This window comes from Martes martes (assembly GCF_963455335.1).
Source record: "Martes martes genome assembly, chromosome: 14".
NCBI classification, from domain to species: domain Eukaryota; kingdom Metazoa; phylum Chordata; class Mammalia; order Carnivora; family Mustelidae; genus Martes; species Martes martes.
In genome coordinates, this window is record NC_137902.1 from 15,477,016 (window position 1) to 15,501,712 (window position 24,697).

At 42.1% G+C, this 24,697-nt stretch overlaps 1 long non-coding RNA gene across 1 annotated transcript; it reads left to right on the plus strand.

The window, feature by feature from the left end:
- The first annotated feature begins 89 nt into the window (after positions 1–89).
- On the plus strand, positions 90–22,601 carry LOC308355382. The gene is made up of 4 exons (XR_013967958.1): positions 90–304; positions 570–629; positions 18,605–18,766; positions 22,019–22,601. It is a non-coding gene; the product is annotated as an uncharacterized lncRNA (long non-coding RNA).
- Positions 22,602–24,697: the final 2,096 nt, after the last annotated feature.

The window sequence follows — 24,697 nt, forward strand, 5'->3', positions numbered from 1 at the left end:
GCCGCTGCGGCCCGGGGAGGCCCCGACCCCGCCTGCCCAGCGGCGCGCCGGCTGCACGCCGCGGGGGGCGGGAGAGGCGCGGGGAGGTCGCGCCCGCGGGGGGCGGGAACCGGACGGGCGCCGCCGCCGCTCTCTCCGGGCTCCGGGCGCCTCGGACACCGTCGTCCTCACGTTTGAAAAATTCGGGCAGCCTCCCGGTTTTGTTTCTGCGGGGGAAGTAACAGACGGATTTTGTAGGGAAACGTAGCCATACTCGCGTGTAACGTGCAGAGGTTCGTCCTTTAAGAGCACATTGGGGAGGCTGGTAAGAAACAGTACAGTATTCCTAAGGCAAAAACGATCCGTGCATTTAAATGCTAAGAATTAGAACACATCAACGAATGTTAGTGAAATAGCTTTGCTACCTGGAAAATAGACCACTATCATCGTTAACATTATTGTTAATTATTCACCGTTAAAACAGGAAGCCCCAAATGGGCAAATGGGAAGATGGCTCAGTCAATAGTGTGTGACTTGTCTGATAGGTGCAGAGCATGGTTCACTTTCGCGTTTTCTGTTCTGTTTATCAGACGGTACTGGACAACAGTGAGGGACAGAATCTGAAGGATTCTGCTCAATGCACAGGACCGGTAAGTGGGGCTACAATGTAAGTCCTCGGGCGGCGGCTTCTGAAAAGTACTGTGCAACAGTGTATTAGCCGAGCTTTGGAGCAGCACAATGGCGGTGGCAAAGTTTAGGTTGGGTGGATACAAGTTATGAAAACGTTCATATCCTGGAGAACTTTGTGTTTGTTTTGGTTAGTATTGGTCTTGTATCAAAAGGACCGTTAACTTCTTGATCAGGCGAGGGTGGAGTCAGTTTTTGCATAACCCGTGATGATAAGAAGGATTTGTAGTTGAGTTTGTTGAACCAAAAAAAAAAAAAAAAAAAAGGCAGGGAAGTAGCAGCAGCTTGGAGTGGTGTTAAGAGCTGGTCTCTGGAGGCACCTGGGTGGCTCAGTGGGTTAAAGCCTCTGCCTTCAGCTCAGGTCATGATCCCCGGGTCTTGGGATCGAGCCCCACATTGGGCTCTCTGCTCCAGGGGGAGCCTGCTTCCTCCTCTCTCTCTGCCTGCCTCCCTGACTGCTTGTGATCTCTATCTGTCAAATAAATAAAATCTTTAAAAAAAAAAAAAAAAAGAGCTGGTCTCTGGAGGTGGGTGGTCTGAATTGAAATCCCTGCGTTACCACTCACCATGGCAAGTTTTTAAATCTCTTTGTGCTTTAGTTTCTTCATCTGTGAAATTGGAGGAGAATAAGCAGCTACCACATGAGGTTGTGTGGACGTGTATTAACATACGTAAAACACTTTAACCATGTCCAGTCCATAGTAAGCAATGCACTGGCATTTGTTATTACCATTATTATTAGCAGTAATATAGTATTTAACACACCGATCGGGCCAGAAATCAAGGTTTAAGGAGAACACTTTTTTTTTTTTTTTAAAGATTGAGAGACAGCAGGGGCAGAGGGAGAGGGAGAAGCAGACTCCCTGCTGAGCAAAGCTCCATCCCAGGACCCTGGGGTCAGGACCTGAGCTGAAGGCAGGTGCTCAACCCACTGAGCCACCCAGGCTCTCCAAGGAGGACTCTTTTTTTTTTTTTCTTTTCAGCGTAACAGAATTCATTGTTTTTGCGCCACACCCAGTGCTCCGTGCAATGCGTGCCCTCCCTAATACCCACCACCGGGCTCCCCCAACCTCCCACCCCCCCGCCCCTTCAAAACCCTCAGGTGGTTTTTCAGAGTCCGTAGTCTCTCATGGTTCATCTCCCCCTCCAATTTCCCTCAACTCCCTTCTCCTCTCCATCTCCCCATGTCCTCCGTGTTATTTGTTATGCCAAGGAGGACTCTTGATGGATCTCCCCTGACCTTCAGTGGGGTTATGTCCCCATAACTCCATCCTAAGTTGAAAGTATCTTAAGTTGAAATGCATTTAATACACTTCACCTACAGAACATCACGGCTTAGTCTACCTGTCTACCTAAATGTGCTCAGAACAAACACTTACATTAACCTACAGATGGTCAGAATCATCTAGCACAAAGCCTATTTTATAGTAGTGCTGAATACCTCATGTACCGCATTGAAAACTGTACTGAAAGTGGAACACAGAATGATTTTAAGTGCATCAGTTGATTACCCCTGTGATCCAGTGGCCCTCCTGGGAGCTGTGGTTGCGGCCGCTGCCCAGCATCACGAGAGTAGCCCACGGCATACCACTGGCCTGGGAACAGATCCAGTTCCAAGTATGGTTTCTACTCAATGCCTATCACTCTCGCACCATCATAAAGCCAAAAAATCATAAGTAAAACCATTGTAAAGTGGGAACTGTAGTTTTCTCGTCTTTTTTTACTCTGTTTTTGTTGCTTACATCCTGGCAAAGCAGGTAAATGTGACTTTAATTTTGTGTGTCCTATCTCCAGAATGCTGGAGCCGTCCTCTGTTGTTTGCTAAAAATTGAAATGTGCTCCCTACCAAATTCTGGCTAATGGTGTCTGCTTCAACCAAGAGGACGTATTTTCTATTATATTATTCACACAGCTTGAGGTGGTTAGTCATATTATTAACCATAATTATCTTCCTGACCTAATAAATACATTTATGTGGTATTTTGTATTTTCATAATGCCTTACAACCACTAATTGTATAAGAGGGTCTGTTTAACGCGGGCTATTTAGAGTCGTTTGCATTTGATGATGCTTGTCTTTGTATACTTATTATGAACATAATAAAAATGTTTTGCTTGAGATTAATATCAATATTTAGGAAGATGATTCATCTCTCTGATATCTAGGTTCCAAGACATACAAGTTGGACTAGAATTATAATTGAGCAGATACCCTTACCTCTCATCCTAGAAAGTCTGTAGTGACACTAACATTATCACCAACCTTATGCATGGGCAGGGTCGGGCCTCGTGAAAAAGCATTTGAAAAAGCATAATACAGGCTTCTCTAGCCTCTAAGCCACTTAGATATGGGAACCTGAAAATCCTCAATTAGGACTTTATTTCTTTATCCCTTTGACTTAAGTCAAATAAGAAATTTAGTCCCCGCTAAAAATTAAAATACCCTTAGGAGAGAGAACACACCAATTTCTACTGCTCATTACACTTCAGAATGAATGAGTTTGTTAAATTCTTTACTGAACAAAGTTTAATCAGCGAGGACATAGAAAAATCCACAAAACTGAAACTCAGTCTGGATGAAGTTGAACAAAGAGGAGAGAGAGTTAGAGGACCCCTACTTCCAAAGTTTGGCAGACTTCTGGTTAAATAGATAGATTGAATTTAGCAACATTTCCTCCTTAAATGCTACTACAATTACAGTAAAGAGATTTCTCAGAGTGTAAGCCCAAAAGGACAAACAAATTAAGAGAGGAAAGGGCAACAAAATTTTGAGACTTGGAAAGTAGTGGTAAAGGGAATAACTGATACACTGCCTTAGGAAAGCTGAATCCCAAGGTAACAATTCAGAAAACTAAGATCCAAAGTGATATATTAATACATTTATAGAACCTCAATGACTCTGAAATTAGTAGCAGTAAGTACCTCTGGAAATAGAAAAGTGGGACTGAAAATAGCAGGATGGATTGAAAACTTGTTTAGAAGTAGATAGATAATCACCAAAGCACAAGTTTGGCTGACTCCCCTTTTTCCAGTCTGGTTTCAGATTAGAGTCTAATTCCGGGGAAGATCAGAGGCTCCATATTGATAGGGGGTGGAAGGGAAGAAGAAGATAAAGTTGATGTGGGAATCAAAGGCAAAAGAAAAAAAATAAATTTCCTTACTGCCTACAGCCCATTGACAAATCCATGAAACCAGTAGAGAACCTTCCCCTGGGAGCTCAGCTGCTGTGATATTAACACTTGGCTAAGGGCAAAAGGCAACCTTAGCCTGACATCGAGGATCCTGTAAGTCTTCTTTAATATATAAAAGTTCCTTTGGAGACTTTCTTTATCACTACCCCCCATGCTAGCAATCATCCTCCAAGCATGTGGCCCATTGATATATATCTGAAGGGTCTCATGACTGAGGGTTTGCAAGTAATAAATGACCTTTTCCTAATAATAGCTAGGCCTCCAGTATTCTGTGAGTCTCCTTTTATATGTGAAAGTCCTTTTGGAAACCTCCCTTTGTCTTTACTTCCCCCACCTCCAAAGTATAAAATCAGCCATTCCTCACAACCCCACCACAGCTCTTTCTGCCCACGGGTCCCATCCCTGTGCTTTAATAAAACCACCTTTTAGCACTGAGGACATCTCTAAAATTCTTTCTTGGCTATCGGCTCTAGATCCCAAGCTTCAAATCACATCAAAGTGAAGGTAGATACTGTGTATATCGAAAACATCCCCAACCCTCATCCTCTTCTTGGCCCCCAGAATGAAAGCATCGGACTGATCACCCTCCCCTTCCGCCTCCAAGAAGATAGGTAGAGTCCTCTCTGGAGAATATGATTAGTCTAAGAGAAAAGACCTAAAGATACTGAAGAGGGAACCTGAACAGCCCTACTGTGCAGCCTCTAGTTGGCAAGCTCTGTACAAGTGCTTGGAGCATCCACTAAGTGCCTTCATGCACCTCTCGTAAATGGGATCAGAGGGGCTGGGTCATCAACAATTTGAGAAAAGTTAATGATAGAGATCAAAAGAAAAGGCAGAACGAAAAAGAAACTTGGAAGAAACAATTAATTGCACTTGATAGGAATAGAGGGAGAAGAAAACTTAAAAAATAATCATTAATATTCTCAGATAAAAGATACAGCATCTATGAAACAAGAATGGCATTCTATTTTTAAAACACACTTAGGGCACAAAAAACAAAATCTTAGGAATCGAGAATATGGTAACAGAAATGAAAAACAACATAAAAAGGATAGAAAATAAACTTGAAATATTTTCTCCAAGACTAGGTAAAAAATGATATAGGGATGAGAAATGGGAAAGTGTTTCAAAAATTAAAGTGCTGGTCGAGTGGATCCAACATTTGAATAATTGGAGGGAACAGAGGGAGGAAATCATTGAACTTAAAATTCAATATAATTTTACAGATCTGAAAGACATGAATTTTCAGTTAAATGCCAGAACAACGAATGAAAATAGATTCACTCCAGTGGATGTTACTGTGAAATTCAGAACACTGAGTTCAGAGAAGATCCTACACAGTTTCCAAAGAGAGAAAAAGAAAAGAAGCCCCTACAGAGAATTAAGAATTACAACAGCATGGAAGTAAGAAGGCACTGGGGCAATGCCTTTAAAATTCTGAAAGAAAATAATTTCAATTGAATTCTATACAAAGAAACTGTCAAGTATGAGGATAAAATAAGTCATTTCAGACGTGTGGGGTATTGAATATTTCTCCTACCTTGCACTCTCTCAAGAAGCTCTCAGAAGATGTGCTCCATCAAACCTCCGGGAGTAAACCAAAGGGAAAAAGGATGAAGGAATCAGATCAGAAAACCCGTCATCAGAGGGAGGTGAAGGAAATTCCTAGGATGTTGGTTAAGCAGAATTCCAGGATAACTATGCATCAAGTTGGGACAGCCAACCAACCTGTCCAGACTGGAGCAGGTCAGAAGAGATGTCCTCGAGAAGATAAAAACTTATAGATGGATTATCTATGTATTTGAGAAGATTTACAAGATAGGAGAGTCTGAGGTTGAAGTAGTGATAAATACAAAGAAAACCAAGCCAAAAAACAAAAAACAAATGAGATCATTAGGAACACCAAGGAAAATAAAATATTCTGTAGGAACAAGTAATCGTAATACATACATAGCTCAACTAAAAATATGTCTATATAACCATAGTAATGTAAATATAGATCTAATTAAAATTATGTTATTGCTGCTATATTGGGAAGATGAGAGGATGGATATGTGGTGGAACTGGGGGCAGGGCGTGTGCATGTATGTGTGTGTGTGAGAGAGAGAGAGAGAGAGAGAGAGAGAGAGGCTAAATCATCATCTGTCATGAGGAAACATTACTGCTTAGAAATATCATGACATGAAATTATGGGCATATTATTTATTTTTTAAAAATTTTTTATTTATTTGACAGAGAGATCACAAGTAGGCATAGAGGGAGGCAGAGAGAGAAGGGGAAGCAGGCTCTCTGCCAAGCAGAGAGCCCGAAGTGGGGCTCGATCCCAGGACCCCGAGATCATGACCTGAACCGAAGGCAGAGGCTTTAACCCACGGAGCCATCCAGGCGCCCCAATATTATTTAAAGAAAGCAAGTAAATAATAAGAGTCTGCTCAAGGTGTTGAAAGAGATTCTTCTGTGGAGCAGGAAATTGGGAGTTTTAGAGGAAGGATAGGGGCTTTCATAACAAACCATGTAAAACTTCTTGATTAAACTCCACACTGGTATAAACAATATGCCTTTTATTTGGCAAGGGGAGAAACTAGAGGCAAGAAACCATTTTTGGTACTTTTTTTAAAAAAAGCTCAGACAAGATGATAAAGGTTAATTACTATGGGAATAGAAAGGAGAGAGTAGTCCTTAAAGATGTGGTAAGAGCAACCCAGTTTTTGCAAGTGATTAAATATGAGAAGCGAAGAAGAAGAAAGCAAAGATGTTGCTGGAGTTTCTAGCTTGGATGAGGGTAGGTGAAGGTGCTTTTAACTGAGATGTAGAAAGACAAAGAGATTTTTTTTTTTTAAAAATATGTTAGATTCTCTTACCTGTATGATGAATCTGTATGACCATGTCTAGTAGGGGGTGATAAATTTGAATTAGGAAGTCGGGAGAGAGATCTGGGCTAGAAATAAAGATTAGAAAAGTTATCCTTTGTAGGTGGTAAATGAGATACAAAGAAAAAGGACATAGTTCAGTGAGGTGGTAGAGTGAAAGAAAAAATAGACACAAACATGAGGACTCCTTGCATTTAAGGGTCAGAATAAGGAGGAGGGATTCACTGGGAAAGAGCAGTCAAAGAGATAAGGAAAATATACGGTGAAAAAGCTCAGGGAGAAAAGAGTTTCTAAAATTGGGAGTTTGGTTCAAGATAAAATGGTGAATTTGCATAAGCTACACACTTTGTTTCCAGAACTCAACTCTACAGCTGCCATAGAAAGGAGGAGGAAGCTCATGGATTTCAGAAACTTACATAGCGACTACGAAAACTCCTTGGCCGGTAGAGCAGATACCACTGGTGTCTGCTGCCACATTCCCTTTGCCTATTTCTGATTGTGGTTGCAGCTGTGGTGGGCAGTTCTGTGCAAGCTCAGACTCCCCTCACGGTGACAGCATCTCATCTCAGTGTCATGCTACTCTCGTTAGAATTTCTGCCACTGGAAATTCTGTATGGGGAGCCTGCTCTTTCCGAAAGCATGGTGGAGTTAGAACCCATGAGGACAACTCTTAGCCAAGAAGGTTTGGAATCTAGGGGGTAAATACTCCAGTGTCCTATCTCTGTGGTGGGAAGCAATTCTAGGAAGTGTTCTGAGCACTTTTCAGGAGGTCCCAGTAGGATCAAGTACCTACTGACCACCGTAGTGGCCGCAGCAGCCCTCTTCTGCCTTTCTTCCTTCGTTCTTATTCTCCCTCTACCCTCACTTCCCAGGACCTGGAGTAAACTACTTACAGTCAAGTCTTCATCCCAGGCTCTACTTCTGGGGAAACCCACAGTGTGTGGGAATTAGAGTGGAAGAAGTCCAGATGGAAAGGCCAAGTGCTACAAACTAGATGTAGACCAAGGGAGATAGACCTTCATCCTGTACGCTAAGAGATTAATTACAATTAAAGAAACAATTCCAGGAATTGAACCATGCCATATTAGGTCCAGCAGCTGCACGTGACCAAAAAAATCCCAAATAACAGTAACTTAAAGAAATTTCTTTGCCTTGAGGCACCTGGGTGGCTCAGTGGGTTAAGCCTCTGCCTTTGGCTCAGGTCATGATCTAAGGGTCCTGGGATCAAGCCCCGCATCAGGCTCTCTGTTCAGTGGGGAGCCTGCATCCCCACCCCGTCTCTGCCTATCTCTCTGCCTACTTGTGGTCTCTCTCTCTCTCTCTGTCAAATGGATAAATGAAATCTTTAGAAAAAAAAAAAAAAAAGAAGTTTCTTTGCCTTTCAGGTAAAGAATTTAGCCTGGTCGGTAGCCAGGACCATTTCAGGACATTATCATGGAGACACACTCTTAACTTTCTGTGTACCATCTAGCACGGCCACACTCAAAATCACTTCATGGGCCCATATAGGTGCTGCAGCTCCAGTTTCCAATTTTGGGAAAAGTAGCAGGAGGAAGCAAGGGGAAACGGGTCTACCTCTTCCCTTTTAACAAACTCTTTCTGAAAGTTCTACACTTCTGCTTGCATTTCATCAGCCAGAACTTACATAACCACACCTGGTGGTTGGGAAATGTAGTGTTGAATTCTGAGTAACCACTAGAAAAATAAAAACACAAAGTATAACTTTCAAATTCAGTACAAAAAATTTTTCCCAGTCCAGTGGAATATGGGAAAAAATATATCAAAGCTTGAAAAATAGAAAACAAAATAAGTTTTTGTATTAATTATAATAAACAGAGATGGACCAAACTCACCAATTAAAAGCCAGAGATACATAGATTGGTTTTTAAAAAATACCTACTACCATATTTTCTAGAAGAGTCATGTTTAAAACAAAAAGGTAAAGAGAGGCTCTAATAAAGGAATAGAAAAAGATATACCTTAGAAATATGAATCAAAATAAAAACCAGGGTAACAAGTATAGACAAAATAGAATTGAAGATGAAAAACATCACAAGAGGTAAAAACAGATAAAACATATTGGTAAAATAATAGTGGATTAAGAAGATGTAATTTTTATGTTCATATATACAATATATGGTATAGACAGAATATAGAAAGCAAGAGCTGACAAAACTACAGAGAGAAAGAATCTATTGTACTTAGACTTTTTTTTTTTTTTTTTAGAGATTTTATTTATTAGAGAGAGAACACAAGCAGGGGTGCAGCAGGCAGAGGGAGATGGAGAAACAGACTCCCCGCTGAGCAGGGAGCCCAATGCGGGGCTCAATCCCAGGTCCCTGGGATCATGACCTGAGCCAAAGGCAGACACTCAACTGACTGAGCCATGAAGGCACCCCTTAAGTTTTGTTTTTTGGTTTTGGGGTTTTCTTCCTTTTTTGTCTGAAAACATCCTTATTTCACCTTCATTTTGAAAGATATCGTTACCTTTATGCATTATTTTATCTTTCTCTGCTTATTCACTTATTTCACTTTCAATGTTGAATAATATTTCACTGGAATTTTTGGTTGGTGCCTATTTTTCTCTCCACACCCTAAAGACGTCATTCCATTTTGCTGGCTTCCATTGTTTTGAGAAGTCAGCTATCAGTTTTGGCATTGCTTTCTTTCTTTTTTTTTTTTTTTAAAGATTTTATTTATCCATTTGACAGACAGAGATCACAAGTAGGCAGAGAGAGAGAGAGGAGGAAGCAGGCTCCCCGCCGAGCAGAGAGCCCGATGCGGGGCTCAATCCCAGGACCCTGAGATCATGACCCGAGCCGAAGGCAGAGGCTTTAACCCACTGAGCCACCCAGGTGCCCCTGGCATTGCTTTCTTAAAGGTGATGTGTCCGCCCGCACAATTTTGACCATTTATAAGAAAACCTAGAGAATGTGTTTGGGAATAGATCTGAAGGATGCAAGATCAGGATGGAAGGGATGTAAAGTTGGATCGGCCAAATGTTGGCTCACTGATAACCAGAGACTCCAGGTTCAGTGTGTTGAATGAGCATGGAATAGATCTAATTGTTCAATTGGTTGACCCAGAATCTGGACCCAAAGGTACCTCCCATTACATGAAGTAGAAATGCCACACTTCTTTTATATATTATAGGGGACGCTATTCAGGAAATTGCAATTTCTAAGGAAATTGGAGTGTTCGTAGATTAATCATGTAAGATCTGCTCACCCAGCCTCTGACTATATTCAAGAGGACTCACGGGATACACTCTTTACCACAGCAGTGAGAAAGAGTCATGAGGGGAGCCCCAGATTCTTGAAGAGTTCTGTGGTGGCTCTTCTTTAGGCAAGTGATTACAGTTGGAAACTGCTACCATTGAATTGGGATCCTTAAATTAAATGGGAATGATGGGATCCTAGGATGGCAGGGGCCAAGTGGCAGCATTTAATTACCAAAGTCAAGGTAAATTTAGTTACCATAATGGGCAACAAAGGCAAAGCAGTAATTAAATTAGTCCAAACTACAGAGATCTTTGGCATTAGCTAGTTAATCATGGTGTCCCTACAGTTAAAGCAGATGGCATCACCACTAAGGTCTCACTTGATCTAATGAACAGAAGTCCAACTTGAATCACCAACATAGACAGCCTCAGTTACTCAGTCATTTCCCAGACCTGAGTCATTTCACAGATCTGGAGTCACTTGAATAAAGGGAAAGCCAGGTACTCTTGAGAAAGGACCATGCCGTACTGCCAAACATTTATTCTGTTGGTCTTTCTAGCCTTCCTCCAAAGGATGTGTTGTCATTTACCAGGATGACTCTGTGCTGGGGAAAGAGAAAGACTCAGACTTTTTAAGGGATTACTAGATACTAGCTCTGAACTGAACTAATTCTTAGAGACTCAGAATGTCACTGTAACCCAACAGTCAGAGTAGAGCCTTAAAAAAATCACTGTTAGGTGATCAGTGGAGTTTTGGCTCAGGTTCTTTTCATAGTGGTCCCGGTGGGTACCTGAATCTAGCCTGTGGGTATTTGCACAGTTTTATAAGGCATAACTGAAGTAGACACACTCAGCAACTGGCAGAATCCACCTTGATTCCCTGGCTCACAGAGTGAATGCTAGTATGTCAGAAAAGACCAAGTGGAAGCTACTAGAACTGCCTCTATTTAGGAAAATAGTAAGGCACTGTTATATTAATGGAAGGATTCCAGAGATTAGTGCCACTCTTAAGGATGGAAAGGATGCAGTGATGGTGATTCCTACCACCTCTCCATGCAACTTGCCTGTTTACCCTACAGAAAACAGAAGAAAATCGTACAACCACAGTGGATTTTTGTAAACCTAATTAGGGGGTAACTCTGATTGCAGCTGTTGTTCCAGATGTGCTTTCATAGCTGAAGCAAATCGACATATCCTCTTGCACCTGGCTGATAGCTATAAATAAGGCAAATGTATTTTCCTTATCAGAGATCAGCAATTTTTCTATAAATGGCCAGATGGTAAATATTTTAGGATTCGTGGGCCATAGATCTCTGTCACAACTACTCAGATCTGCATGGTAGTGCAAAAGCATCTATAAACAATATGTACATGAATGGAAATTGTTGAGTTCCAGTAAATTTTTATTTATAAAAACAGGTGATGGACCAGACTTTTTTCTTTGCGCCACGGTTTGCTGACCTTTTGTAAAGACCGTCAAGTGCAGTCTGTTTTCAGCAGGCAGACCCAACAATCACCTTCACTGTTCTAGCTGGAAGATCTCTCTCTCTACCTGTCATAATCTGGTTGCAGAAACCTTGATTACCCTTCCATTCCATTGAACATCATGCTGGTCTTATACCTTGAGGATATTCTGCTGATTGCTGAGGATGAAGTATTAACATCTTTATGCATGTTGTTAAGAGACATATGGACCAGGAGGTGGGAAAGAAAGCCCACAAAAGGCTTGCCACCTTGGGGACACTTCTAGGGGTTCAGAGGTCTGGGGCACATCAAATATCTTTTCCATGTGATGGACAAGGTCACATCTGGCCCCACACTACCACCAATAAAGAGCAGAAGACCTAGTAGACCTCTTTGGAATTTGGAAGCAAAAAAAAATGAGGTATACTTCATTTTTGCCCACTACTCTGACCCATTTACTAAATGACCCAAAAAGCTGCCAGTTTTGAGTGGGTCTCCAAACAATAGAAGGTTCTGTAGCAGGCTCAGGCGGTGGTATACACGGGTCTGGCGCTTGGGTCCTATGACCCAGCAGACCCAACGGTATGTGAAGCGTCGGTGGAGGATAGTTCCTGCCTGGAGCACTGGGCAGGCTCGTCCACAAGAGCTGCCGTACAGACTCAGGATTTTGGAGCCAAGCCATATAAAATTATCCGTATAACGCTATGCTTTTATATAAGGCTCTGAGGCCTTAGCAGACACTGAATGCTTGGCAGGGGACCACCACGGTCCCATGAGACCTAAGCTGTGCTTAATGACCCGGTGTTGTGTGACCCGTAATGACCCGGTGTGCGACCCATTAAGTCATCCAGTAAGTCGGCCGTGTGCAGCAGTACTTCATAGATACGAGACTGAACTTGAGAAGATTCTGAAGATACAAGTAAGTTGCGTGAGGAAGGGGCCCGGAGGACCAGGGCCCTACATCTACAACAGTTTCTCCCCCCAGTTATCACTTGTGGCCTCAGGAGGAATTCTCTGACCAGTTTGCTAAGGAAAAAAAAAAAAAATTCTGGTTTGGTTTCCAGACGGTTGTGCATTGCCTACTGGTACCGCATAGAAGTGGGCAGCTCTAGCACCACGGCCCCACTCCAAGACGACCCCGCAACACAGGGACGCTTCCAGAGAGCAGAACGTGCAACAGTGCACCAGGTTGTTTGCTTTTCCTGAAAGTGGAGGTAGCTGGAGATAGGGGTGCCCACTGATTCCTGAGATATGGTTAATGGTTTGGCTGTGTGGTCAGGAACTTGGAAAGAACATGGTTGGAAGATTGGTGACAAGGAGGTCTGAGGGCGAAGTACGTAGCTAGAGCTCTCTGAGTGGGAACAGAGAACAAATATGATTTGCATCCTGTGTAAACACTCTTCAGAGGCAGCCCCTGTACAGAATTTCAATCAGCTGGATAAGATGACCCATTTTGTGGGGGTCCATCCGCCTCTGTCCCCAACCACTCCTATCGTTGCCCAGTGGGCTCACAAGATGACCACTCCAGCAAGGATGGGAGGTTAAGCATGGGACAAGAAACATGGACTTCCCCTCACAGAGACCAATGCAACAAAGCCACTGTTGAGTGTCCAAACTGCCAACTGCAGAGACGAACACTGAGCACCCAATGTGGAACCATCCCAAGGAGCATAAGTTGGCTTCCGTGGCAGCTTGATTCCACTGCCCTGTTTTCATCATGGAGGGAGGTAGCATTCTGTTCTCATTAGGACAGACACTTGCTCTGGACGTGGACTTTTTTCATCCCAGTGCTTTAGCCGGAACGATAACTTATGGACTTAAAAATCTCTCTACCGTCATTGTGTTCCATACAGCATGGCTTCTGATCAAATAACTTATTTTATAGCAAATGAAATGTGGCAATTCGTCCATGCTGCTCATGTAATTTCTGGGGCATCCCCTATTTCTTATAAACATGAAGCTTGCTAGAACAGTGGTTACAGGGCAGCCGGGTGGCCCAGTCGGTTGAGCATCTGCCCTTGGCTCAGGTCATGATCCCAGGGTCCTGGGATTGAGTCGTGCATGGGGCTCCCTGCTCCGTGGGGAGTGTGTTTCTCCTTCTCCTTCTTCTCCTTCTCCCTGCTTCTTCCCCTGCTTGTGCACACTCTCTCTGTCAAGGAAATAAATAAAATCTAAAGCATAAATAAATAAAACTCAGTTACAGTGGTGGTGAAGTGGCAGCACCACATGTCACTGTGTCCCAGGACGTGGTACGTACTCTCCAGCAGCAACGTGTGCTGCTGTTTCTCTGGACCCGTGATTCCTGAGGCTGGAAATTAAGGGTGGAAATGGGTGTGCAATACTGGCTCTTGATCAGGATAGCATTAGGTTCTGCTGGCTTAAAGGTCTTAGTTGGAACGAGAGGAATGTCTCCAAAAAGGGGCATGATAATGATTCCATTGACCTGGGAGTTGAAATTGCGATGTGCCCACTTGGGGCTTTTTGCCAGTGAATCAACAAGCAAACAAGGAGGGTTCTGCCCTGGCTGGGGTCGTTCATCCTGACTCTAGAAGGAGAGTTGGGTTGCTACTACTCAGTGGGAGCAAGGAGGAGTATGTCTAGAATGCAGGCTATCCTCTGGGCTGCTTTTTAGTCTTGCTTCCAGGTCCTATGATTACAGTCAATGGAAAACTACAACAACCCAATTTAGGCTGCATCGCTAATGTCCCAGACTCCCCGGGAACAGACATTTGAGTCACCAAAGAAACCACAGCCAGTTGAGGTGCTTGCTACGTGTAAGGGGAATATGAAATTAGTAGTAGAAGGTGGTATATACAAGATAGGACCATGTGACCCGTTGCAGAAATAAGAGCTAAAGCCATATGAGTAATTTTTCCTTATTGTATATGAATATGTTTATATTTATGTATATGTATGTATGTATGTATGTGTATATATATATATACCTGTTTTCGTCCCCTTCTTATTCCCCTGTCATCTCAGTAGGTAAATTATAGGGTACAAAAGGGAGAGTATAAATTAACTCAAAAAGGAATGAACATCACCCGAAGACGACGAAGAGATTTCATAACCTCTTTTGGGAATACGGTTAATGTGGTTTTAGTTATATATGGGATAATTGTACGTGTTAGGTGACAATTTGACTTTTTATTGCTTTCATTTGGAAATTAAGTGTAATTTCAAGAGATGTGTATGTGCGCCAAGTTGACAGGGGATCATTGACTGCAGAACCTTTGTAGTGTGTCGAGCAGGTTGGGCTGAACTACATCTCCCATGATTCCCTTCCCTGTTTATTTCCAGCTAGGGCGTGCCGCAAGAGACATTTTTGTGTGAGATGTGAGGTGCAAACATGCGGTGGCAAATATGTAATCTTTTTAGGCTCAGAAGTTTGGGGGAGGGTCCCCCAGGTGCTTCTGCAGCTCGTGCACATTGTTGTTTGTCTGCTGACTCACCTCCTTGGTGTGGGCGGGCAGCCAGCCTGCAGCGGCTTCACCTTCCCCTGGATCTTCCCTGGGCTCTCTGACTTCCTCCTCCAGATCTGTACTTATCTGTGGGACACAGGGCGCCAGCTTCTCGGGCATGATACCCACATCATTAAAGCTGGAGACAGTGAGGCTGACACGGATTCCAGTCACCACTTGACATCTCTCTTCTCAACTGCCCGCCTGCAGATTTCAAGGTCTAGCATCAGATATGAAGACAGCCTTACAGAAACGGTTTTTATCAGCTCCCACCACAGCATAAAGTTTAATCCTTATAATAAATCTGTGTGTGTGTGTGTGTGTGTGTGTGTGTGTGTGTGTGAGAGAGAGAGATAGAGAGAGAGAGGGCAAGAGAGAGAGAGAGATTCTAATGGTTCTGGATCTCTGACTGAATCCTGACTGATATAGACCTATATAAAATGGTATTTAAAGGAATGTTATTTTTCCTTCCCTTATCATCCTATTTCCTACCACTCATGCTCTATAAAACCAATTTCATAGGTTTCTACAATTTCATTAAAGTTTCTAAGATGCAGCTTGAGAAGATCTAGAATTACTTCATTTCATTACCCAGAAATGCATCAAGGCTAGATTCTATTTTTTTACATGGTATTATAGTGGTCGTCATCTTTTTTTCTCTTCAAATGAGTACGGCTCATTCATTGCATTCTGTCATGAAACCATGTTGGTGGTGATGAGAATGTTTTGGGTCCCCATACATTGTGGATTAATCCCTTTGTGGATTCATCAGACTCCAGTTGTAGGAACTGACTTGACAAGTGTGAACTGAGAAGGTGGGATCCACACTATGAACCTTTGGCTCGGCACTGACACTGTGGAAGGAGCTGTGGTAGGGGTGATAGAGCAGTAGGTCTGCTACTAACAACGCTCACCTTTAACTGTGAAATGAGTCTTCCCAAGAAAAGTCCCTCTTAAAGTAAGGACTTCAGCCTGAAGTTTGGAGGTATTAAACAGTATCTGTCAGGTAATAGTCTTAGTCCTGCATTTGGCTTAAATAGTAATAAAGGGCTTTTAATTTTCTGCCTTATAATCATCGGCAGTCAAGCAGTTCCAGCAGTGTGGTGGGAAGCCGACAGGTCTGCTAGTTTATATGTTACCTCCGGAATCTCTTGCAAGGGCATTTATATCTGTACATTTTCCCTGATCCTGTTTTGTATTCTTTCCTCCTTGGAGTAATACTCTTCAAATCCATATCCAACAGCTTAGTCTTTATATATATTTGTTTTTACCTTTCTGTATATTGGAAAAATCTGGAAATTCTTGGAGAGTATAAGCTGTGTCATCCTAGGCCAAACTTTGTATTCATCTCCTTGGAGTATGCCAAATGGACTCCACTTTTGAGTCTAGAGTGATTCAGGGCTGGTCAGGGTGCATCTTGAGAATGACTGGCATGTCTTTGCAAGGCGGCTTCCCCAGAGTGAGGTCACAGAAGATCTTCAAGTGACTCTAGTCTCCCCAGACACAGGAAAGCAGGCTTGGCAAGAGGGGTTTTGAGAGACCTGGGAGTTCACATTCTCATATTTGTTCAATTCCATCAGAGGTTGCCCTTTTAAGCCTCACGTCTATTCCTTCTTAATGCCAGAAGTTTAACATAAGATACTTGCATAGTCTGTGAATTCAACTTAAATTATTGTTTTTGCAACCCAGACAACTAATTTTGGATGTGATTTTCAGTAAGTTTGACACTGTCACTCTGGGAAAGAGTAGATTATCTTAGAGCTGCCATAGATACTCTCTAGTCCTCTCTAGTCCCTTGGCTGTGACCTGAGATGAAAGTTTAAAACCCTGATCTTGTTATTTCCTTTCCATAAGCTCTCCAGCATGTGCAGAAGCAGCCACTGACCTCGCAGTTCTTGTAGTCATCAGTATTACCATAGCTCATTACCAAGTGCAACCACCACTTGGTCCTCCAGACCATTTATTTCAGTAGGCACAGTTAACTACAGGTGACACATCAGGTAATCATGATGCATTATATGACCACAGATAACCAGATAACAATTTTCTGTTAGCAAAGAGCTCAGGTGATTGCAAAGTTAAGGATAGAACCAAACAATCCCAAATCCCATCTTTGAGAGTCTGTTTCCTGGAACCACTCTGGCCACAAGGACTCATTAGAATGAAGTCAGGAAAACAGAAACCACACCAGTCATTTCAGCAGGAGAATTTTTTTTTTTTTTTAAGGTTTATTTATTCTGGAGAGAGAGAGAGAGAGCATGTGTGCAAGAGGGAGGGGCTGGAAGAAGAGGAAGAATCTCAAGCAGACTCCTCGCTGAGTGTGGAGCCTGACACAGAGCTCGATCTCACTACTCCGAGATCATGACCCGAGATGAAATCAAGGGTGGGAGGCTTGGGAAGTGTCTGGGTAGCTCAGTCACTTAAGTGGCTGCCTTCTGCTCTGGTCCTTGTCTTGTGGTCCTGGGTTCGAGCCCAGCATCAGGCTCCGCACTCATCAGGGAGTCTGCTCCTCCCTTTCCTTTTACCGCTCTCTCTCACTTGTGCTCCCTCGCTCTTTCTCTCTCTTTCTCTCGCACACTCTCAAATACATAAATGAAATCTTAAAAAAAAAAAAAAAAAAGTCAGATGCTTAACCAACTCAGCCATCCTGGCACCCCCAGGAGAGAATTTAATATAAAAAATGTGTTGCGATGGAGCTTGAAGGACTAAAAAAGCAAACGTTGAGACCCATGTATTAACCTGCCACAGGAACAAAGAGAAGAGGTTGGTGTTTTCAGAAACGAGAGGCTTGGAAGAGGGGCTACATAGACCTAAGGCTTAGACCCCTGAGAAAGAAGTGCTGTCTTGCTCATACCAGTACTTCACGGGATTACCTGGAGGCTCGTTTTTGGAAGTACCAAAGAAGCTGAACACTGGAGCCAGCTGCCATTAGCAGAGGAAAGGAGCGTTGTTGAAGTCACAAAGGCAGGAATCACAAAGGACCGAAGAGGGGGTGTTCTTCTCCTGCCTAATACCTTCCCTCTAGCACCCTCTGCTGGCAGAAGTGGGCACAGCGTTACCTGGTAAAGGGAAATACGGTTTCCCTTTTCTAGACCTACATCAGAAAGTGGAGTTGAGGAGGATGGATTTGGACCAAAATTAATAGAATTATGTGTGTCTTAACATATAAATGCAGAGGCTCAGTTACAATAGAGGAGGGTAAAAGATGTTTATATCTACACGTGGAACCAGCATAAGGATGATAACTATACATTTGTTCAGGTGTGTTATACGAGTGATGCAAATAGCCAATGGTATTGCCAAGAACAATGTGATTCTCCAAAGTGGTGAGCAGTTGTTGGTAATGTTCCAAGCAGAATAATGTGCCACTTCCACTCGATTTACAGAGTAGGGCTTTCCTGGACATTGTTTTACATATTAAATTCTCAACTAATAGTAAATAGGCTTTTCGCCTGCATAAATATCCAGCCAGAAATTCAAGAATCCTATAGAATAAGAGACAAGTCTTCCTTTTATGGGAACATCCCATATATTGCAGGATGTCTAGTACTGTTCCCTGCCACAGTCCTCCATAAATTTCCAAAACACCTGCTAGGTTATGGTCGTCTCAATTAGACCACGTGCCAGAGGATCTTACCACAGGGCGAAGGCATAGGGATTTGGGATTTTATTTTGAGTGAAACTGGAAATGATTTGACGGTTTTGAACAGAAATGTTCAATTTACATTTTTAGATATCACTCTGACTGCAGCTCTGTGGAAAATCAACTATGGGGAAAGCAAGGATCGAAGCAGGGAGTCCAGATGGGAGGCTCGCGTTATTCCAGTAGGAGGCAATGGTGACTTGTTGGTGGAAGAAATGTTGAGAATGGTTGGACTCTGGATACATTTCACAGGTAAAACAGACTAGATTTGCTGAAAAACTGGGTTTGAATGAGGGAAGAGCGAGATCAAGGAAGATACCAAGCTTTCGCCCTGAATGACTGCAATGATGGTGTCATTTTTAAATACAGAAAATATTCAGGGAGAAGTGAACTTTCGCGGGGAGGGGAATCAAGTGTTCTGCTTTCAATCTATAAGATGTCGAGGAGACATCCAAGTGGAGATGCTGAACAGGCAATTGGATATACCAGTGTTGAGTGCAGTGGGGAGGTTAAGGTTTACATGAGGATTTAAGTGCATGAATCTGGGTGCAACCACCCAGGGGATGGATGTAGATAAGGTAGAGAAGAGGTTGAAGAAATAAGCCCAGAGCTCATCAAGATACAGAGCCTGGGAAGAGGCAGAGGTGCCGGCAAAGGATAGTAACATCAGTCATCCTGGCCCGTGTCTTATAACAGAGAACAAATTGATGATTACCAGAGGAGAGGTGTGTGTTGGGGGTGGGTGAAATAGTGATGGAGATTAAAGAGTGGATGTATCATGTTGGAAAAAATAATAAAAGCAGCTTTTGGAGGTCAAAGTGATTCTCATGCTAGCCTTGAAGAATCAAATAGCCATTTGCGAGACGGTCATATGGCAAAGAACTTCGGGAGCCTCTAGGAGCTAAGAGCAGCCCCTGATTGATAACCAGCAAGAAAGCAACGCTAGGCCCATGCCTGGACTGCAGTCTGTAAAACCCTGAGCAGAGGACCGATCTAAACTATCCCAACTCCTGGCCCACAGAAACTATGTAATGATAAAATCCTTTTGTTTAAAAAAGGGGAACTTAGGGTCTGAAATTAGTGTATAAGTTTCTTATTCCTACTTTAACAATTTATTACAAACTTTGTAGCTTAAAACAATAAAAAATTATTATCTTACTGTTCTGAGGTCAGAGGTCTGGAATAGGTTCCACTGGGCTAAAATTTAAAAAAAAACCCTATATTCAAGTATTAATAACATCTGTAGCATTATTCATCTCACATAATACCACACATGGTATAGTGTATGAGACTATACACTTTATATAATGTAGTATATCATAGTATATTATTATATAAAGGAGATAAAGGAGAAAATAGTCACATTTAACTTTCCTGGAAAAAGTTGTTATGTAGTTTTCTACTTTATGAACACAGTTAATACTAAAGTAAAAGATAACTCATTTCTTTTATTTCATGAATAAAGATAGCATTTTTTTATATTGGGCGCAACTATGTAAGGAATTTAATCTTGATTATATATACAGAGGAAAATGTGTTATGTCATTTAGATAAAGGGGACCAGATAACTTCATAATGCCAGGTCACAGAATAGAGTATTTAGGAATTAGAGGCCAACCTAGCTATCCTGTTCTGCCCCCCCCCCCAGAAATCTGTACGTGCAATATGCAATTAATATGGAAAGTGATTAAAGAGATAATCTATATTATCTTCTTTAAATACTAAGTTTCTGAAGGCTGGTGAGGATTTATCATTTGGGACTAGCTATATTTCAAGTCGTGTGGCTAGTGGTACCATAGTGGACAGTAGTTTTAGACAAAAGAAGGCAACAGAATACGACAAGGGACTACTTCAAGGAAGAGAAGGGAAAGTAGCCATGAGATTGCACTGGGTTAAAAGAAATGTCGGGGTTTCTGAGGAGGTGAGAAGGAATGGAATTTTAGTCAGAGGCAGACTTCAAGTCAGAGGTGAAGCTCTTCTTTCATTAAAAGAGGAAAAGAATCTAGAGTCTAGACGTAAAGAGTCCAGATAATGGATTTTATTTTCTTTGGAGAGTGAAAGAGCAAATGAGGGTGATGGGAGAGGTGGCGGGGGCCGACACGGAGTTTTGAGGGAAGTGGGGAGTATTTGAAATCGTCTCTGTGTGACTGGAGGAGAGCGCTGACAAGGAAACTGGTGGACCTCTGTGGAAGCCTGTGTGAACGTGAGGACCACCTGTGTAGCCCACAGTCACGTGATTTTCTCCAGCAGCCTTCAGTGGCCTGGTTGCAGGTGATAGAGAAGGTGTAAGATAGTCGAAAGCAATCAGGACTAAGGCTTTTCCAGGCACGTGTGAGAGAAAGATCATGAGACAAAGGAGGTGAGGAATCTTTCCAGAGAGTGATTCTTCAAGTGATGGACTTTAAAATCCAATATGAAGTGAAGACGAGAGAGATCTGATGCAGAGAAAGTAGATTTGACCGTTTCCTGGAAGTTCCATTCAGGTCTGGGGGACCCATCTTGGGACGGTTGATTAGAGGATCAGAAAAACAGGAAGTTATAGCAAGAGAGTAAAGTGATTACATTTATTGTTTGCAAAGTTGAAGTTTTGGTGGTGACAAATTCAGGGGGTTCATATGGGATGGGCTCTGAAATGAGGTGGCTGAGAAGGGCATTGGAGATGGGGAGGTTAAGGAACTTGAAGGCCATGATAATGGATGGGTCCCCCATGAGGACATGGAAGTCTGGGAATAATGACAGAACTTGGAGTGAAAAGGACAACTGTAGGTCAGGTGCTAAGTTACAGAGATGAAGGACGGTGACCAGGAAGTCTAGAAATGACAGCAACATTAATGGGTGGAGAATGGTACAGCCATATGGCTTAAAGCTAAGAGGAATAGGATTTTCTTATTTTTTTATTTTATTTTATTTTATTATTAGTTTCAGGGATGGAATTTAGCAAATTTAGCAATTCATCAGTTGCATGTAATACCGAGTGCTCATTACGTCAAGTGCCGTCCTTAAGGCTCATCACCCAATTACCCCATCCCCCACCTACCTCCCATCCAGCAACCCTCAGTTTGTTTCCTGTAGTTGAGTCTCTTATGATTTGCCTCCCTCTCTGTTTTATCCTATTTTATTTTTCCTTCTCTTCCCCTACGTTCATCTGTTTTGTTTCTTAAATTCCACAGATGAGTGAAATCATATGGTATTTGTTTTTCTCCAACTGACTTAGCTTAGCGTAATACCCTCTAGTTCCATTCACGTCATTGCAAATGGCAAGATTTCATTCTTTCTGGTGGCTGAGTGATAGGAATAGGATTTTCTACGCGAGAGTGAAAACCAAGGTCTGGAAGCAGCACCTGGGAGAGAGGAGGTCACTAACCTTCAAGGTCATGTAGTATAAAAGAGCTCACTATAGATCAGGAAAATGAGGTCAGAGAGTGTGATAGGCAGCCTTCAAGATGTTCCCCAGTGATTCCCATCTTCTGCTATTGATACCCTCGTGTCACCCCTCTCCCACAGTGCTTCAAGGTCAGCTTACGTGAGTGGTAGGATACAGCAGAATTGATGTTAATTGTTTCTGAAGAAGTGATCATGGATATCACAGCCCCTGCCTCATTACTCTCTCACTCTCGGATCACTCACTTTGGAGGAAGTCAGCTGCCATCTCATGAGTAAGCCTGTGGAGGAGCCCACCTAGCGAGGACCTGGAGCCCCGTGCCATTGGACATGCAAGTAAACCTAGAAGCAGAGCCTCTAGCCCCGGGTGAGTCCAATGACTGCAGCTCTAGCTGTCCCAAGCTCACGTGAATCCCTGAGCCAGAAGCAGTTAAGCCAGCCCTGAACCCACTCCCAGAACCTGGAAGATAATACATGTTCGTTGTGATTTGTTAACAACAGGTCAATAATTCTGAGACTTTTTGTAACTTACTCATAGTCAGAAAGCTCGTGTCCAACTTAAAATGAGAACAGAGGGCTGTAGACTCTCAACTCAGTATTCTGTTAAATCATGCTATATTCTGATATATCTTGGATTCTTTTGTACTGAACACACATGCACTACCTAAAATAGTTCAACGGATCACAGTTTTGCTTTTTCATCAGCAAAAGAAGGAAAGAAAGAAAGAAACGGGAAGAGAAGAAAAGAGAAAAGAAAACTGGACCATGCTTCCTCATGGGATGCAGAATAAAATTTAATAAGGTAAATATTTTCTTTGCCCCATAATAATACATAAGCATTTCTAAAACATGCTTACATATTTTTGCCATAATTTCCGGAAGTATTGAGAGGACTAATTCAAGTGCGTACAATAGCTGAATGGTAAACCAGAAATGTAATTTCTACTTGGCTTCTTTTAATCACTTGACAAAGATCACATAGACTCCCAGTAGTAGTTGTGTCATTTAAATACTTCAGTAATTCTGACTTCCTGCACAGTGAATCAATGACAGGATGTAGTGTCTGCATTTTCGTCTGCTTTCTCTAAGTGTAATATTCAGAGAAGGGCAGGTGGCCAAAAAGGCACTTTGTGGCTTCTAGTTCCATGCCAGAGAGTCTGCTGTTTGGATGCACATAACTATCATGTCAGAGAAATTTTGTGTGACCCACTGACTTACAGTTTGGGACTCAGATGTTCTAAGTGTGATTAAATAATGTTTTGATTTTATTTTTCCTTCTTTAAGAATATAGCTAGAAGAGTAGAGGAAAAGGGAAAAAGTAGAAAAGTAGGTTTGAGTTTCATGACAACATGGATTTTTTGGAAAAATTAATCTCAAGTGTGTTCAAGACTCCAGTTTCATTAAAGCTCACAGAAATTCAGATATATTTCCAATTACTTCCCATTACAGTCAGTAAGTTAATTTGCTGTCATATATTCCCAGCATTCAGGAGATTCTTGAATGTTTTCCTATATATTTTTCTCTCTATGCTTGAAAAAAATAGATTTCTAACTATTCCCTGGTATCACTTACTCTCTCAAAGTCATAGAAAGATAGCTTTTTTCTTTTTTTTTTTTTAAGATTTTATTTATGTATTTATTTGACAGAGAGAGAGAGAGAGAGAGAGATCACAAGTAGGCAGAGAGGCAGGCAGAGAGAGGGAGAAGCAGGCTCCCCGCCGAGCAGAGAGCCCAATGTGGGGCTCGATCCCAGGACCCTGGGATCATGACCTGAGCCAAAGGCAGAGGCCTAACCCACTGAGCCACCCAGGTGCCCCAGAAAGACAGCTTTTACTCCCTTGATATTTTAGCACTTTCCTGGTTCTAATCCAGCTAATCGAGTGTGACTTGAGCTTGCTTTCAATAAAATACTACTTCACATTTTATATTAAATAGATTAGTGATAAATGTGAATTTTGTTTTTTAAAAAATTAGCATTTTTTATAATCAGCAAAAAAAGAAAACAAAAATGTGTGTTCTTAATTTCTTATGGTACTAATTTTTCTAGTTGTGTCCTCATTCTTCAGAAAACTCTGATGTTCCTGATCAAACCTATGCTTTGTAAATTCCTTTGATTTTTATGACCCTATATGTGATTCTTAGTAAGAATTTATTATTCAGGAGTGCCTGGATGGCTGAGTAAATTAAGCCTCTGACTCTTGATTTCTGCTCAGGTCACGATTTTAGGGTTATGATCGAGCCACATGTCAGGCTCCACACTGGGTGTGGAGTGTGCTTAAGATTCTCTCCCTCTCCCTCTGCCCCTGCCTGCCCTCTTTTATATATATATATACACATATATATATATACACACACACACACATATATACACACATATGTATACATATACGTATATATATGTTTATGTATACATATGTGTCTATGCGTATATGTGTATGTACACATACGTGTATATATATGTATGTGTATACATATGTGTATATATACACATATGTGTGTGTGTATATATATATATTTCCTTCAACAAAATTTATTAAGTACTTATGTGCCAGACACTTTTATTTGTGTTGGGGATATGGGAGTAAACACAGAGTCTCTGTTTTCATGGCGCTCGTGTTGTAGTAGGGAGAGGGAGTCAATAAGCAAATAACCAGAGTAGATATATAATATGCCAAATGATGAGTCAATGCTGTGAAGAAAAAATAAACCAGGATAAGAGGATAGAGAGTGACAGACCTGAACGAGGAAAAGGATAAAAATATGTACATGTCTGGGGCACAGGCATTCCACAGAGAAAGACAAG